Below are 13,147 nucleotides of genomic sequence, written 5' to 3'. Positions count from 1 at the left end.
CTATAATTCTTTCCATCTTGAAGGAAGAGGAATGACCTTTTATAACTTAGGTCTGTCAGTTGTTTGCTATGGGCTCACCCTTGGGCCCCAAGGGCATAGCCAATGTGAGCCAGCTCCCTTTGGCTAAGGGTTCTCTGAAGAAGGCAGTTGAAGGTAATATTCTGAAAAGGGGGCAGCTATAGGCCATTAGAGGACAGCACTCAGAGCAGGTGAGAATGGATGGACCTACTGTTAAATCACATCTGAATAAGGCTATGGAGACCATTTGCTACCCTCCATGAACAACTCATTATTTAGAGGAATTCCCCAACATAGGCCTTCACTCAGGCGTCATTTTCTCTGGCTTGCCTTCCATCTCTAGGGAATTGATTCTCAGAGTGTGGTCCCTTGACCCGCAGCCAACAGCATCACTTGAGCACTTGTTAGAAAAGCAGTTTTTGGATCCCTTTCAGACTTACCGAATCAGAAATGGGCAGGAACAGCAACCTGTTTTCAAAAGCCTTCCAGGTGATCCTAGTACAGGCTAAAGTTTGAAGGTCACTGCTCTAGGGAATGGAGAATCTACAGAAGATACTGAAAGTTTGACATAGGATGAATGAGGAAAATATAAGTACTCCACATAGCTACCAGCTCCTCTGCCACACTGCCCCTTCCTCCCAGCCATTAGATGTTCCTAGGGTCCAGGGCTGACGCGGACAATTCAGCTCCTTGGTTTTCTGTTTCCTCAGTCTCTGACCCTTGTGGTTTCCATCTGGGTCCAGATTCAAGGTGTATTATCTGGCAGACTTCCTTTTTGACCAAATTTTAGTCAGGCCCTACTAGGCCTCTACCTTGGCCTGTCTTTAGCGAAAATCCTGCTCTTTATATTTTTCTACAGGAATCACTCCAGGATATTTGAAGTGATTAAGGTGCACAAGAGTTTGCTGGATATACTATCTTTGAGTAAAAAGTGAGTTAATGATACATGGATACATTTGTTCTTGGAAGGAAGTACAAAAATGGATGTTTGCCTAGGAGGATGCGACTGGTGGGCGGAGGGAAGAGGGTCACTGCGGGGTGCAGGGACCGGATTCGAGAGAAGGCGTTACCCCCTCACGAGCTGGGTTTCAGAACTACCTGAGTAGAAAAACCTAATCCGAGAGGAACAGAGGAGCACAAAAAGGGGGGGGGGGGTAACTGAAGTCCACACTCTGTTTCCTGTTGGAGTTTTTTCAAAAGCTCACCAAATTTCTTGAGGCGGAAGCTGCAGGGGTTCCTGCCTCCCTGCCCCCACTCCCGCCTCCGCCCCCTCCCCAGCGCTTCCAGATGGAAGGTTCTTAGGACGGATCTTTACTGTGCTCTCGAGAATGGCAAGGTGGGATGTGGGGAGCAACCAACCGGGCTGACACCTGTAGCTGAAGGAAGATTGGCTTAACGCCCAGTCCCTCGGCTCCACCCGAGAGATGCGTCAATCTGGCACCTGCAGGTACCGCAAATGAGTTTTCTTTGTCACATATGGCCAGTTATTCCATGCAAATCCTTTAAAGTTTTTTTTAAAGTATATGTATATTTCCTTGAAATCGTCTTTACTGCTTATTTCCCAGCCTCGACTTTCTGTAACACTTTTCCTTGAGATAATAGAAAAATCCTTTGTCCAATGCTTCAACTGCATATTTTTCTTTTGTATTTTTCTGTCTCCAGCGCGTTCTGAGGAAGTGAAAGACCCTCCCTGGAATTGGCATATTTTCTGAAGGCACTAAATCATGTAAACTAATTTTTTTCCACCCAACCAAAGTAAAATGAGGTAGATTCGACCCCGCGTGGGGCTTCCAGGTGGCTCTATGGCTTAGCTGGTTAAAGCGCCTGTCTCGTAAACAGGAGATCCTGGGTTCGACTCCCAGTAGGGCCTTGGTTTTTCTCAGAAAGCTGAAAAGCTTCGTTTTATGTTAACTATGTCTTCCTACTGACCCCCACAAGTTCTCACCGAATTTACTGCGTTAGAACTTAGTCGGATACAAATTGTAGGATTGCACTTTGCTCAGATTCCCTACTTTTAAAAAGAAATAGGTTCTTATGTAGGTGCCAATCCAAATGCAAACCACCTCCAAAGAACACTGACTGCATGTGATTTTACCTCAGTCACTTTTCATATGTTTTGCCTTAAACTGGTACAATGTTCTTGAGCACCTACAATGTATTACAGTTTAAAGCGCCCAGATGGGAAGATATGTATAATTTCTCCAGATTCTAACACTCTCCAGCTCTTTAATTGATTTCATTAAATACAATAAATGAATCCACTATTAGTTACACAGGAAAATTAGGATGTTTGCAGGGGCATGCTTGCTATTTTGAAGGGAATATGAGGAGAAAATTATGTTCCTGTGTTATTTCTCTTAAAGAAAACACTAGAAAACTTCAGGAATAATGACCAACTGGAAGGAAAAATGTCCTAGATACAAATACCCCAGAGCTAGGACAAAGTTGCTGTGAGAAAAGAGCTAGTTGTACAATTTTGCCAGATATCTAAAGCAATTTAGTTTTGGTCCCAAAGATTTATGGAACTTCTGTGTCTTTTTGTCTCCCATTCATTCACCCATTAATGCAACAACATAAACTACTGGTCTTTTATGTACCAAACATATTTCTCTCTTTCTTCCTTCTTCTCTTTCTTTCTTTCTTGGAACTTCTAAACAACTTTTATGGGAACTCTTAGCAGCTGTAAATATACGTTCAGTACTGTTAGCTATAGTCACCAAGCTGTGCATTACATCTCCACGACTTATTAGTTTAAGTTTGTACCTTTTGGTCACCCCTCTCCCTCCTATGCCAGCCTCTGGTAACCACCCCAGGCATATTCCTAAGAGCATGAAATACAGCAGCGAACAAAGGTAACAAAAAGCAGTGCTCTCATGGTCTTACATTCTGGTGGGGATGACACAAAAAATAAAGAAAGGAGTGAATTAAATAAGCATATGAGATAATGATGAAGTCTGTGGAGAGAAATAAAGCAATGAAAGAGTATGGGGAGAGTATAGGGTGGGGGCAGAGTAACCAGGGTGTTATCCTGTTCTTTGGGCAAAATCACTGGCAAATGCTAATTTTTAAAAAACTTTTTAATGAGAAATAGTTACACTAAGAACGATGAGTAAGTAGTAAGCTTAAATAAGCGGGAGTTCCCTGGTGACCTCGCTGTTAAGGATTTGGCAGTTGTTACTGCTGTGGCTCAAGTTCGATCCCTGGCCTGGGAAATTCCACATGCTGGGGGCGGGGTCAAAAAATATACTAGTCAGAAAGCTGACCCCCAACAATTGCTGGGTCTCATCTCTGTTCGTTTTGATTAGGGCTTTATTGAACTAGTTCACACTGCTTCTTGCATTCAAACTTTAGGGGCTCCACTTAGTAGTGAAGGGACATTTGGTAAATTGCTTTACCTCACTTTCCTCACATGTGAAATGGCAGTAGTAATAGGCTTACCTAATAGAAGTAATGGGAGGACTTCATGAAAATATAAAATATTTTAAAAGGATATCTAGCACATAAGTATTCAATCAATAAAGTAAAACTTGTGCCCAGGATTGATTATACACAGAGCCTCACTCACTCCAAATTTGGGTGATTTAAGTGATGATATTTGCAATTTTTGAATTGATGAGATTTAGATGTGTTGATGCTAAAATGAGTTAAGATTTGGGGGGAGATTGAAATGGGGTGAATTTTTTTCATGTGGGACAGGTGTGAATTTGGGGGGACCAGGGGGTAGACTAAGGTAGGTGTAATTATGTCTTCCACTCTCCCTCCCTGAGATACCATTTCCCAATCTTTAAAACTGGTCAATATGTTCTCTTGCATAATAAAAGGATGTTATTAAGAATCTTGACATGGGAAGATTATCCTGAATATCAGGATGGGCTGGCTGTAATCATAAGGTCCTTATAAGAGGGTGGTAGGAGGGTCAGAGAAGGAGATGTGATAACAGAAACAGAGGTCAGAGTGATGTGAACATGAGCCAAGAAAGGGGAGCATCCTCTAGAAGCTGGAAAAAGCAAGGAATGACTTCTCCCCAGGACCTCCAGAAAGAAGGCAGCTCTGCCACACCTTGATTTTAGCCCCGTAGGATACATTTCAGACTTCTGATCTCCAGAAGTGGAAATAATAAATTTATGTTGTTTTAAGGTAATTTTCTAGGGCGGCAAATGGACAGTTGATGCAGATTTATGGTATGTCTTGCTATCAAAGCAAGTTGGTACCAAAAGTACCTGCTAATCTTGAAGAACAGACAGAGCCCCCATTTATAAGCACAGCAGGTCTACTGGGAGTTAGTGGTGATCAGCGAGGTCTTTCATCTACTACCCTGCTTCCTCCTACTGGTGAAAGACAAAATACTTGTGCCTTCTCTGAGGTTCGAACTCAGGACCTTCAGATTATGAGACTGACGCGCTGCCTACTGCGCTAAGAAGGCACTGATAACTGTGCTTTTCCCTATAACTCTAGATTCTCTTTGAGGTTTACATGGACTTTCTAAGTCAGATTTTTATAATAGAGTTCAAAGTAAGCTAGGTCTTGTGTTTACTGTGTATACCGAGTATGTCACGGTGATTGATCAAAATTATTTCTGGATTTTATCCTTGATTAAATATGCATCATGGTGGCCTTTTTTCCCATTGTCTTAAACACCATTTACTGCTGGGAGACATTAGACTTCATAAGATTTCACAGTGTCCCTACTTAACGACATGCATAGATGATGATATACATATGATATGATGATATATGAGATGATACATATGATGATATATGATGATATGATGGTATATGAGGGACCTGAGCTGGGCCCACGGGCATGAAGATTTCCAAACTGCAACCATGAGGGGCACAGAAAAATGCTTACCTCTGATGACAGGAAGCCGCAGTCTCCTTATCTAGCTCTGAAGCATCCTTACCTGTCAGTATTCCCATTACAATCAAGGCCTTTGACCATGGCCATGACCTGAAGGCCCTTCTATTATGGCTAGAAGTCCAGAGTAATATAAAAAGAGGTGAGATAAGGGGGAGGAGATGAGGTGAGATGATTGACAATGGTAGAAAGGATATCCTGGCTTTCAATCTAGCAAAGTGGAAAATGTCCCGAAATTGAAATTGTAGGACTGAAGTGTAAATCTTCTATGTGCTGTCTATTAATTTAGGGGGGAAAAAATCACCTGGTTTTCTTGCAAATATAAGTCAATTTTAAAAGCTTCATCATCTGTAAAATGGGATGATATTTTATAGTATTATTTAAAAGACAACGCTTGACACAAAAAGTTGTTCAATGAATGTTAATAGTGATACAAATACTGATAGCAAATTTTATTCAGTGCTTACTATGGGTGAGGTACACTTTCAAGCAATTTATATGTATCTTACATATATTGGCTACTATCTATCTATCTATCTATCTATCTATCGCTTTAGACAAGTTTTGCTACTGTCTCCAGTTTATATATAAGGAATGTAAGACCCAATAAGCTTAAGTGACTTGCCAATAAACCTGAGGCTACTCAGTAGATGTGAAAACAGTATGACTAGGGCTCACTTAAAGGTGCAGCATCTGGCGCATCAGGTCCGATCAGTGGGAGCATGAGCCTCCTAGAGGCAGAGACCTAGAGAAAAAAGGCCGGGGACCTGGCGAGTTCGCGTTGGTTTGGAGCGAGTGGAACGCGTGCTCTCTGGGCCTGGAGAGCACCAAACGCAAACTGATCCCCTCCCTGAACTTCGTAAATTCAGACCGTGATCACATTCTGCAATAAGGAGGTCTGCACAGCGGCACAGTTGTTTCCTTCAGTAAGAAATCACACACAGACATACAAACAACGGGTCAGGTTCCGGGTGAGTGGGGAGGAGAGCTTCTGTGTTTTCTAGGCGAGGACATTAAAAATAACTTCCCGCTGCAGACTCCCAAACACAGTTGACAAATTGGAGACTTTTGATATTTGCGTCCTATTCCGGCGCTGCGTCAGAGGTGGTGATTACAAATCATTTTCTTGACGGATCCTCTTCTAGTTTGATGGATATTAGGCATTGGGTGCTTCTCCCTTTACTCTCGAGTATCAGAAACATAGCACAGGAGGCAAAAGTGGGTATCTCCAGGTAGGAACCTATTTGCTGATTCTATTGGTGGCAGGGAAGGGAGGAGGAAGCTCTAGAAGAAAAGCATCACGAACATGTTGTGTTTTTTAAACAGTTAAGGAGAGTTTAAGAAGGGGTGTTTGCGTGGTAGCGTGGCCGAGCGGTCTAAGGCGCTGGATTAAGGCTCCAGTCTCTTCGGGGGCGTGGGTTCGAATCCCACCGCTGCCAGCTGTTCTTTATTGTTTTGCTACACTCGTTCTCTTGTAACAGTTACCTGAGACTGGGAACATGCGTTTATTCCCGTCGCGGGAGTAATTAAGAGGGGAAAATGTCTGATTGTCCATTGTTTATATCTAGGAACAGGATTTCTGAAATAAATTTTTTAAAATGTTTTTAAAATGGTCGTATAGTCATAAGTAAAACTTCCACATGGTTCAAAATTACTAAAATGTGAGCAATGTACAGTGAAAGTCTGTCCACCTTCACCTCACCTTGTTCCACTCCAGCATCGGATTCTATTTCTCAAGCAAACATATCAGAGCCTGGGGTTACCTTCAAGGTATATTGTTGGCATGCAAGACAAGAGAAGCCTATTATTTTCCTGACATTTTGTACTTCCAAACCTATTCCACTGCATCTTGCCTTTATTATTATGTTGCAGTAGTTTCTGTATCAACATAGAAAGAGCTTTTTCTTTTGTCTCAATAGTATTCCATTTTACAGACATATCCTTATTTAACCAGCAACATTTAACAATATTAACAATGTGGCAGTAAATAATACCCGCATTATGTAAGTGTGTGGTAGTAGAGAACTTTCTAAAAGTGCAGTTGCTAAATCAGATCATCTCTGTCATGGTAATTCCAGTGGTTCTTAATCTTCCCGGAATGTTACTAATATATCCTCCTATAGAGCTAAAGAAGGACCTGTTTCCTTGGCACCCTGACCAGCACAGAACGTTGCCATGACAATGACAATTAACAACCATTTACCTCTTTCTAAGCCCCACATATTGTCATTGTTCTTTACATTGTCATAATATTCTCAATAATATATGACATTTCATATTATTTCCCATTTTACACGGAAGGAAACTGAAATTATAACCAGTTAATCTCTCGCCTGTAGATGGAAGAATCAGAATATTATTACACCAGGGTAGACTGGAAAGTGGCCCTCAAAAAGATATCTTCATTCTAATGCCTAGAACCTGTAAATATTACTTTGGCAAAAGAAATGGGGGTAATCTTTGCAGGAGAGATTAAGTTAAAATCTCGAGACGGAGAATTTATCCTGGATTATCCAAATGGAGTGTAAATGCCATCTCGAATGTCCTTGCAAGAGAGAAAGACAAGGAGATTACTCAGAGACAGAAGAGAAGACAGTGTGAATACAGAGGCAGAAATAGGAATAATATCTACAAAGCAAGGAAGGCTGGCATCTACCAGAAACTGGAGGAGGCAAGGACAGATTCTCCCCTTACCTCAGGAAGAGGTAATGTCTGTGACAACACCTTGATTTCAGCCCAGTGATACTAATTTTGGGCTTCTGGCCTCCAGAACTGTCAGAAAACAAATTTCTGTTGTTTTAAGCCATTGAGCTGTGGTGATTGTTACAGAAACCACAGGAAACTAATACAATGTCAAGTGCTGGTAGGCAAGGCTACCACAAACAAGTGTTTCTGTTTGTTTCCCAATCAGATAGGTAGAAAACATTATTTCACTGTAGCTCTGTAGAGTGGATGTCTCTGGAAAACTCCAGGAACTAGAACAGGGGAAAAGACTGGATTAAGAGTTTCTCACATCTTTAACTACTGGCCTTCTGTGAAATAACTCATCTCAGTTAAGCTGATTCCTCGAAGTGGAAGTTTTCTGTTAGCTTTTAAGAGCCTTTTTCTTGGCGTTTTGTCTGCCAACCTGAAGGGGATGGTGTGTGGTGGTGGGACCTGAACCCACGTTTCTAAAAACATCAACAGTTATATACCCTAGAAGGCTCCCATGCTACCTCCAAAAGGGCTTTTAATTAAACGTCTTTCTCATTCCTCCCCGCCCCGCAAAAAAAAAAAAAAAAAAAAAAATTAAGACAGTATGTTCAAATACACCACTTTTCTGCTTTTCTTTGTACAAAATAGGAGCTTCGAGTCCCACCCCCGGGAATATCAGATGCCTACCTGCAAGCTTCACCCGCTTTATCCCACCACCATCCCATCGGTCAGTTCCCGCGTGATGCCTTTCGGGGGGGCCAGCAGTGGGGTCGGGTGGACCTCCCTCGGACCTCTGGCCCAACTCTCGGCTTGTCGCGGTGGGGAATGCGACGTGAGGGGAAAGGAGGGGCCTTCGCGGGGTGTTGGGACCGAGTGAGAGGGGAGAAGGCGTTGCCGTCTTTGCGGGTTGATGACCTAGTGCACTCGAAATCAGGCCCGCATGGGCAAGGAGTGGGCAATGCGTGGCTCTCTGGAATCTCAAGGATCCTCACCTTAGGAGGCCTGTACCTGAATTCAGAAATACCTTGTGGCCAACCGGGGACCGTTCCACCTCTCCCCGCCCCCCCATCCCAAGGGGCTCCACATCTGTGGTTGTCTGACAACGACAAGGTACTTGACATCGGCGGTTTAGGATTTTAGGAGAGCGATGTGGCTGCCTGTGTGTAGCTAAATTCTATACTCCCAGCCCCCTCTTCTCTGTTCCCCATTCTTCCCCGCTAAGTCACTGCTTAAGTGCAAGTGATGAGTAGGGACATGAGGTGCCCTAACCCGGCGGTCAAAGATACTTTCAGTAGTTCCATTTTTAGAGTTCCTTACTTAGCACATCCGAATGAAGAGTTTAAGTTACAAAAGACCAGGTGCAGTAACAGCAAATTTTGCGCTTAGAGGACTATCTCATTTGGGAAAAGTGAGTAGCCTGGACTTTTAACTGATAGTTATACTTGCGTTAATCGAAATGTTATTGGTTCCAACATCCAAGCTCCCTGAAAATTTTCCCACTTGTACTATCTCTGCAGCGCAGCTAGGTAACAAAACATCTTTTTGGAGTTTAGAAACTGCACTGGATCGCAAAGATTATGTCGAGTGTTTAATTTTACGGTAAGAATAGACCTAGTATTAAAAGCCTTTCAGGTGTGGGCTCCATGGCTTAGTTGGTTAAAGCGCCTGTCTTGTAAACAGGAGATCCTGGGTTCGAATCCCAGTGGGGCCTTAACTCTTTTCGTCTTTCTTATTAACAGCAACTCTAAAACCCCGCAATTCCTAATCCTCCACCCTACTTGGCATTACCGTAAATTCTGATACTCCTAAGAGGTTGTGACTGAAAAAATTCTCACTCCCATGGAGATCTTGGGTCTTTTTAAAGTGGTAACTATAAGAGAGAAAACTGAGAAAGAAAATGGACTCGTAATGGCCCGGACATTCTAGGAAACTCAGAAATTGATTTTTCATCTTTGCTTCTTCCTTGTCCTCTTATTAAATTGGGGGGGGGGTGTTAGGGGGGGTAACAACAAAAAAAGTTCCTGACTCTTAAAGCTTTTTTCTAAACTATCATATAATTTTATTAGTGATTCTAGGGAACTCAGCATTGTTATCTTTTTTATATATGATTTTCCAAATATTATTAAATTATAATAGTAATTTATATTTGCTTACATGCCCTCAGTCTTCAAGGGAGGGCTTAGTCCCAAAGGAAATACACAGATTGGTCCCACTGGAAACTAAACTTTAGTTCTACAATTTAGAAATCCAGAATAAGTGATTCCCAAGCTTAGTATACATTTAAATCACCTAGGGAACTAGTTAAAATACAACTTCTTGGGACTCAGCCCCAGAGGTTTTAATTCTGTTTTGGTGAAAGGTGCAGAAATGTGTGTTTTTAACAAGCACTCCAAGAGATTTTGAAGCAAATGATTCACATTTACAAAAATCTGGTTTAGAATCGTTCACAGAGAGCAGAAGTGAAAGTGAGGCCCACCTATGCTATTAGCACTTTTGTACTGATTCATGAACACCTACTTACCCTCTAATCATCAAGTTAGCAATACTGGAAGTCTGCCATATACCAGATGTTCCCAGATATGCCATCATTGAATCAGCCCAACAATCCTGTCAAATATGTGTTATAATCAGCTCTTCGAAGATGAGGAAACAGATTCAATGATATTCACAGTAATATAATAAGTGACAAATTTCAATTTCAAACTCAGGTCTCTGATTCTGGAACCCATGCTTTTCTAATGATATCTGTTTTTCTATTTGATTAGAGTCAAGAATGAAGTTTTTGGCCACAGAGCTAAATACAATTAAGCAACTTAGACTGATCTCAAACCTTAGTCATATCATATAAATTAGGGATCCTGATCTAACTTTCTGTTTTCTGCTGGAAGATTATCAGCCCAGTGAACAGTTGTTTAACTTTTTTAATTTATGGAGGAGGAAAATACAAAGTGAAACCTCAGGAATCTATGGAGGAGGTTCTCCATGAAAAAATGAGCAGACTGTATAAATAAACTGAACTAATCTTCTCTATCTCCTAGGCTCTGTTTCCTTTTTTTTTTTTTTTTTTTTTTTGCCTTGGGCATGCTGTCTTTGCACCCTGATTCTTTTGTGTGTGTGTGTGTGTGTGTGTGTGTGTGTGTGTGTGTGTTTGCCATTTCTTGGGCTGCTCCTGTGGCATATGGAGGTTCCCAGGCTAGAGGTTGAATCAGAGCTGTGGCCACTGGCCTACGCCAGAGCCACAGCAACATGGGATCTGAGCTGCATCTGCGACCTACACCACAGCTCATGGCAATGCCAGATCCTCAACCCACTGAGCAAGGCCAGGGATCGAACCTGCAACCTCATGGTTCCTAGTTGGATCATTAACCACTGTGCCATAACGGGAACTCCTGCACCCTGATTCTTTAAAGGTAGTGTATTGGTCGGTTAGGACTGCCATAAAATAGCACAGACTAGGCAGCTGAAATGACAGAATTTTATTTTCTTTTAGTTCTGGAAACTAGAAGTCTAAGATCAAGGTGCCATCAGAATTGGTTTCCGGTGAGACTTCTCTTCATGCTTTGTATGAGGCCACCTTCTGACTGTGTTTTCACATGGCTTTCTTCTGTACATGGAAGGGGAGGGACAGAAAGACAGTAAGAGCAAGGAGCTAGCCCTGGTGTCTCTTCCTCATCTTGTAAGGACACCAATTTTATTGGATTAGGGCCCCACCCTTATGAACTCATTTAAGTAACTACCTCCTTAAAGGCCCTATCCTAAAATGTAGTCACATTGGGGGTTAGGACTTCCACATATGAGTTTTAGGAGGACACAGTCCAGTACGTAACAAGTAGGAAGAGTGAGGACTGTATGGTTATCTCTGAGTAGAACCTAGTTATGACAGCATCTAATAACTTTCAAGTGAAGCCTGAAAAGGCAGATTTGATGTAAAAAATGTGTTGAGACAAATGTATCAGATAGTTAGGCAACAGTTTGGTCTTTCAAGTACTTTTCAAATTGCTTCTTTAGTTCTACCTTGTTCTGAGGAGTGACCTGCTTTGAGATAGTCTTCATGGGATAGAGATGGCTGGAAGTTGTACCTGCATTTGTAAGAAATAAAAGGAGGATCTTAATCAGTGCTGTGCTTAAACCAGTTGAAAAAGAGGACATAAACCTTGTCCCCAAGGAAATTTCGTTATGGTTGACAAGACCAAATAACAAGTATACCAAACACTAAGGATATTTTAAAAATCAATTTTTCAGAGTTCCTGCTGTGGTCCAATGGGTTAAAGATCCAAGTTGTCTCTGCAGCATCCAGGGTTCGATCCCCAGTGGGTCCTTAACCCACTGTGGCTCAGATTCTATCCCTGGTCCCAGACTTCCAAATGCTACCAGTGGTCCTTGGCTGGGGACTTTCACATGCCATGGTTGCCCAGGAAGAGGCAGGGGAATGTTTACTCATGACATTTGCAAAACAGTCACTTGATGGGAGAGCCTTATGAACCTTGAACAAATTCTTTACTGTTTTAAAGCTTTAAACTTCTTAACTGCAAAATGAAGACAATAACAGTACCTACCTCAAAAAGTTATTAGGAACATTACATGAAACAATTGAGGTAAATTGCTTAGGATGTGTTAAGCCATTATCATCATCATTATTGTTATTAGCACAGTATTTATAATCTTTCTGAAAATTGTTGGGGTAAGTTCTGCTCTCCCTTGATATTAAGATGAGGTTAATGAGTAGAATAACTGATGCTAACTATAATCACAACCAAACCTGTAAATAAAAGGGAGATACTGTCTCCAGGGAGATTAATTCACCAATGACAGCCCCTGTGGGATCACCAGCACACTGGGTGAGAACTGGTTTTATCTGCCTTTGAATCAGACTTGGAACAAGGAAAAATTATATGATTCCTCCAGAATCACTTTCACCATACCTGCCACTTTAAGACCTTTGGTTGCTCTTACTGATGTCCTGGCCTGATCGCACCTGCTTCCTGCTCTCAAGATTGTTGGAATCCAATCCTTTTGCAACCTTTCTCCTGACTAAGTTTCTATAGCTAAAGACACTTGCTTAATACAAATTCAAATGAGAAAAGGTATGTTCTGGTGATGTGTCTTTCTATCCATACCAGCCTAGATGGTGTTGAGTTTTATTCAGTTTTGTTTTGTTTTGAGATAGAAAATGAAGGTTTTTCAGGTGTTCTGGACACTCAAAGGAAATAAAACCAGACCCTGTCGGGGGTGGGATGGGAAATGAAGGTTCTGAGTTTTGGACAAGATCAAGCTGCGTAAGATGTTTCCATGGGTTAAATGAGTTCTCATTATGCCAGACCAATGGTTCCTTTGTTCTCAATCCCAGAATTTTGTCCAAAAATCCAGTTATCTAGGAGACAGGGAGGAATGAGCAAACAGGTCAAGTTGCTAAAAATCAGTTCTCTAGGAGTTCCTGTCATGGCTCAGTGGTAACACTCCCAACTAGTATCCATGAGGATGTGGGTTCTACCCCTGGCCTCACTTGGTGGGTTAAAGATCAGTATTGCCATGGCCTGTGTTGTAGGTTATAGTGGCTTTGGCTGTGATGTAGGCTGG

The 13,147-nt window shown here is 41.9% G+C and overlaps 4 non-coding genes across 4 annotated transcripts; 3 read left to right on the top strand and 1 right to left on the bottom strand.

Moving 5' to 3' along the window:
* Positions 1 to 1,814: 1,814 nt before the first annotated feature.
* TRNAT-CGU (transfer RNA threonine (anticodon CGU)) lies at positions 1,815 to 1,888 on the top strand. Its single transcript has one exon. It is a non-coding gene; the product is annotated as a tRNA-Thr (tRNA).
* Positions 1,889 to 4,368: 2,480 nt separating this feature from the next.
* Positions 4,369 to 4,441, bottom strand: TRNAM-CAU (transfer RNA methionine (anticodon CAU)). Its single transcript has one exon. It is a non-coding gene; the product is annotated as a tRNA-Met (tRNA).
* A 1,792-nt stretch (positions 4,442 to 6,233) lies between these two features.
* TRNAL-AAG (transfer RNA leucine (anticodon AAG)) lies at positions 6,234 to 6,315 on the top strand. Its single transcript has one exon. It is a non-coding gene; the product is annotated as a tRNA-Leu (tRNA).
* A 2,892-nt stretch (positions 6,316 to 9,207) lies between these two features.
* Positions 9,208 to 9,281, top strand: TRNAT-UGU (transfer RNA threonine (anticodon UGU)). Its single transcript has one exon. It is a non-coding gene; the product is annotated as a tRNA-Thr (tRNA).
* The last annotated feature ends 3,866 nt before the right edge of the window (positions 9,282 to 13,147 follow it).

This window comes from Sus scrofa, chromosome 7 (genome assembly GCF_054392235.1).
Source record: "Sus scrofa isolate SSC_HxYL_T2T_F1_AM1 chromosome 7, Sscrofa_HxYL_maternal_Yorkshire_Landrace_v2.0, whole genome shotgun sequence".
Lineage (NCBI taxonomy): Eukaryota > Metazoa > Chordata > Mammalia > Artiodactyla > Suidae > Sus > Sus scrofa.
The sequence above is the reverse complement of the archived record's forward strand: the minus strand, read 5'-3'. Positions and strand labels throughout refer to the sequence as shown.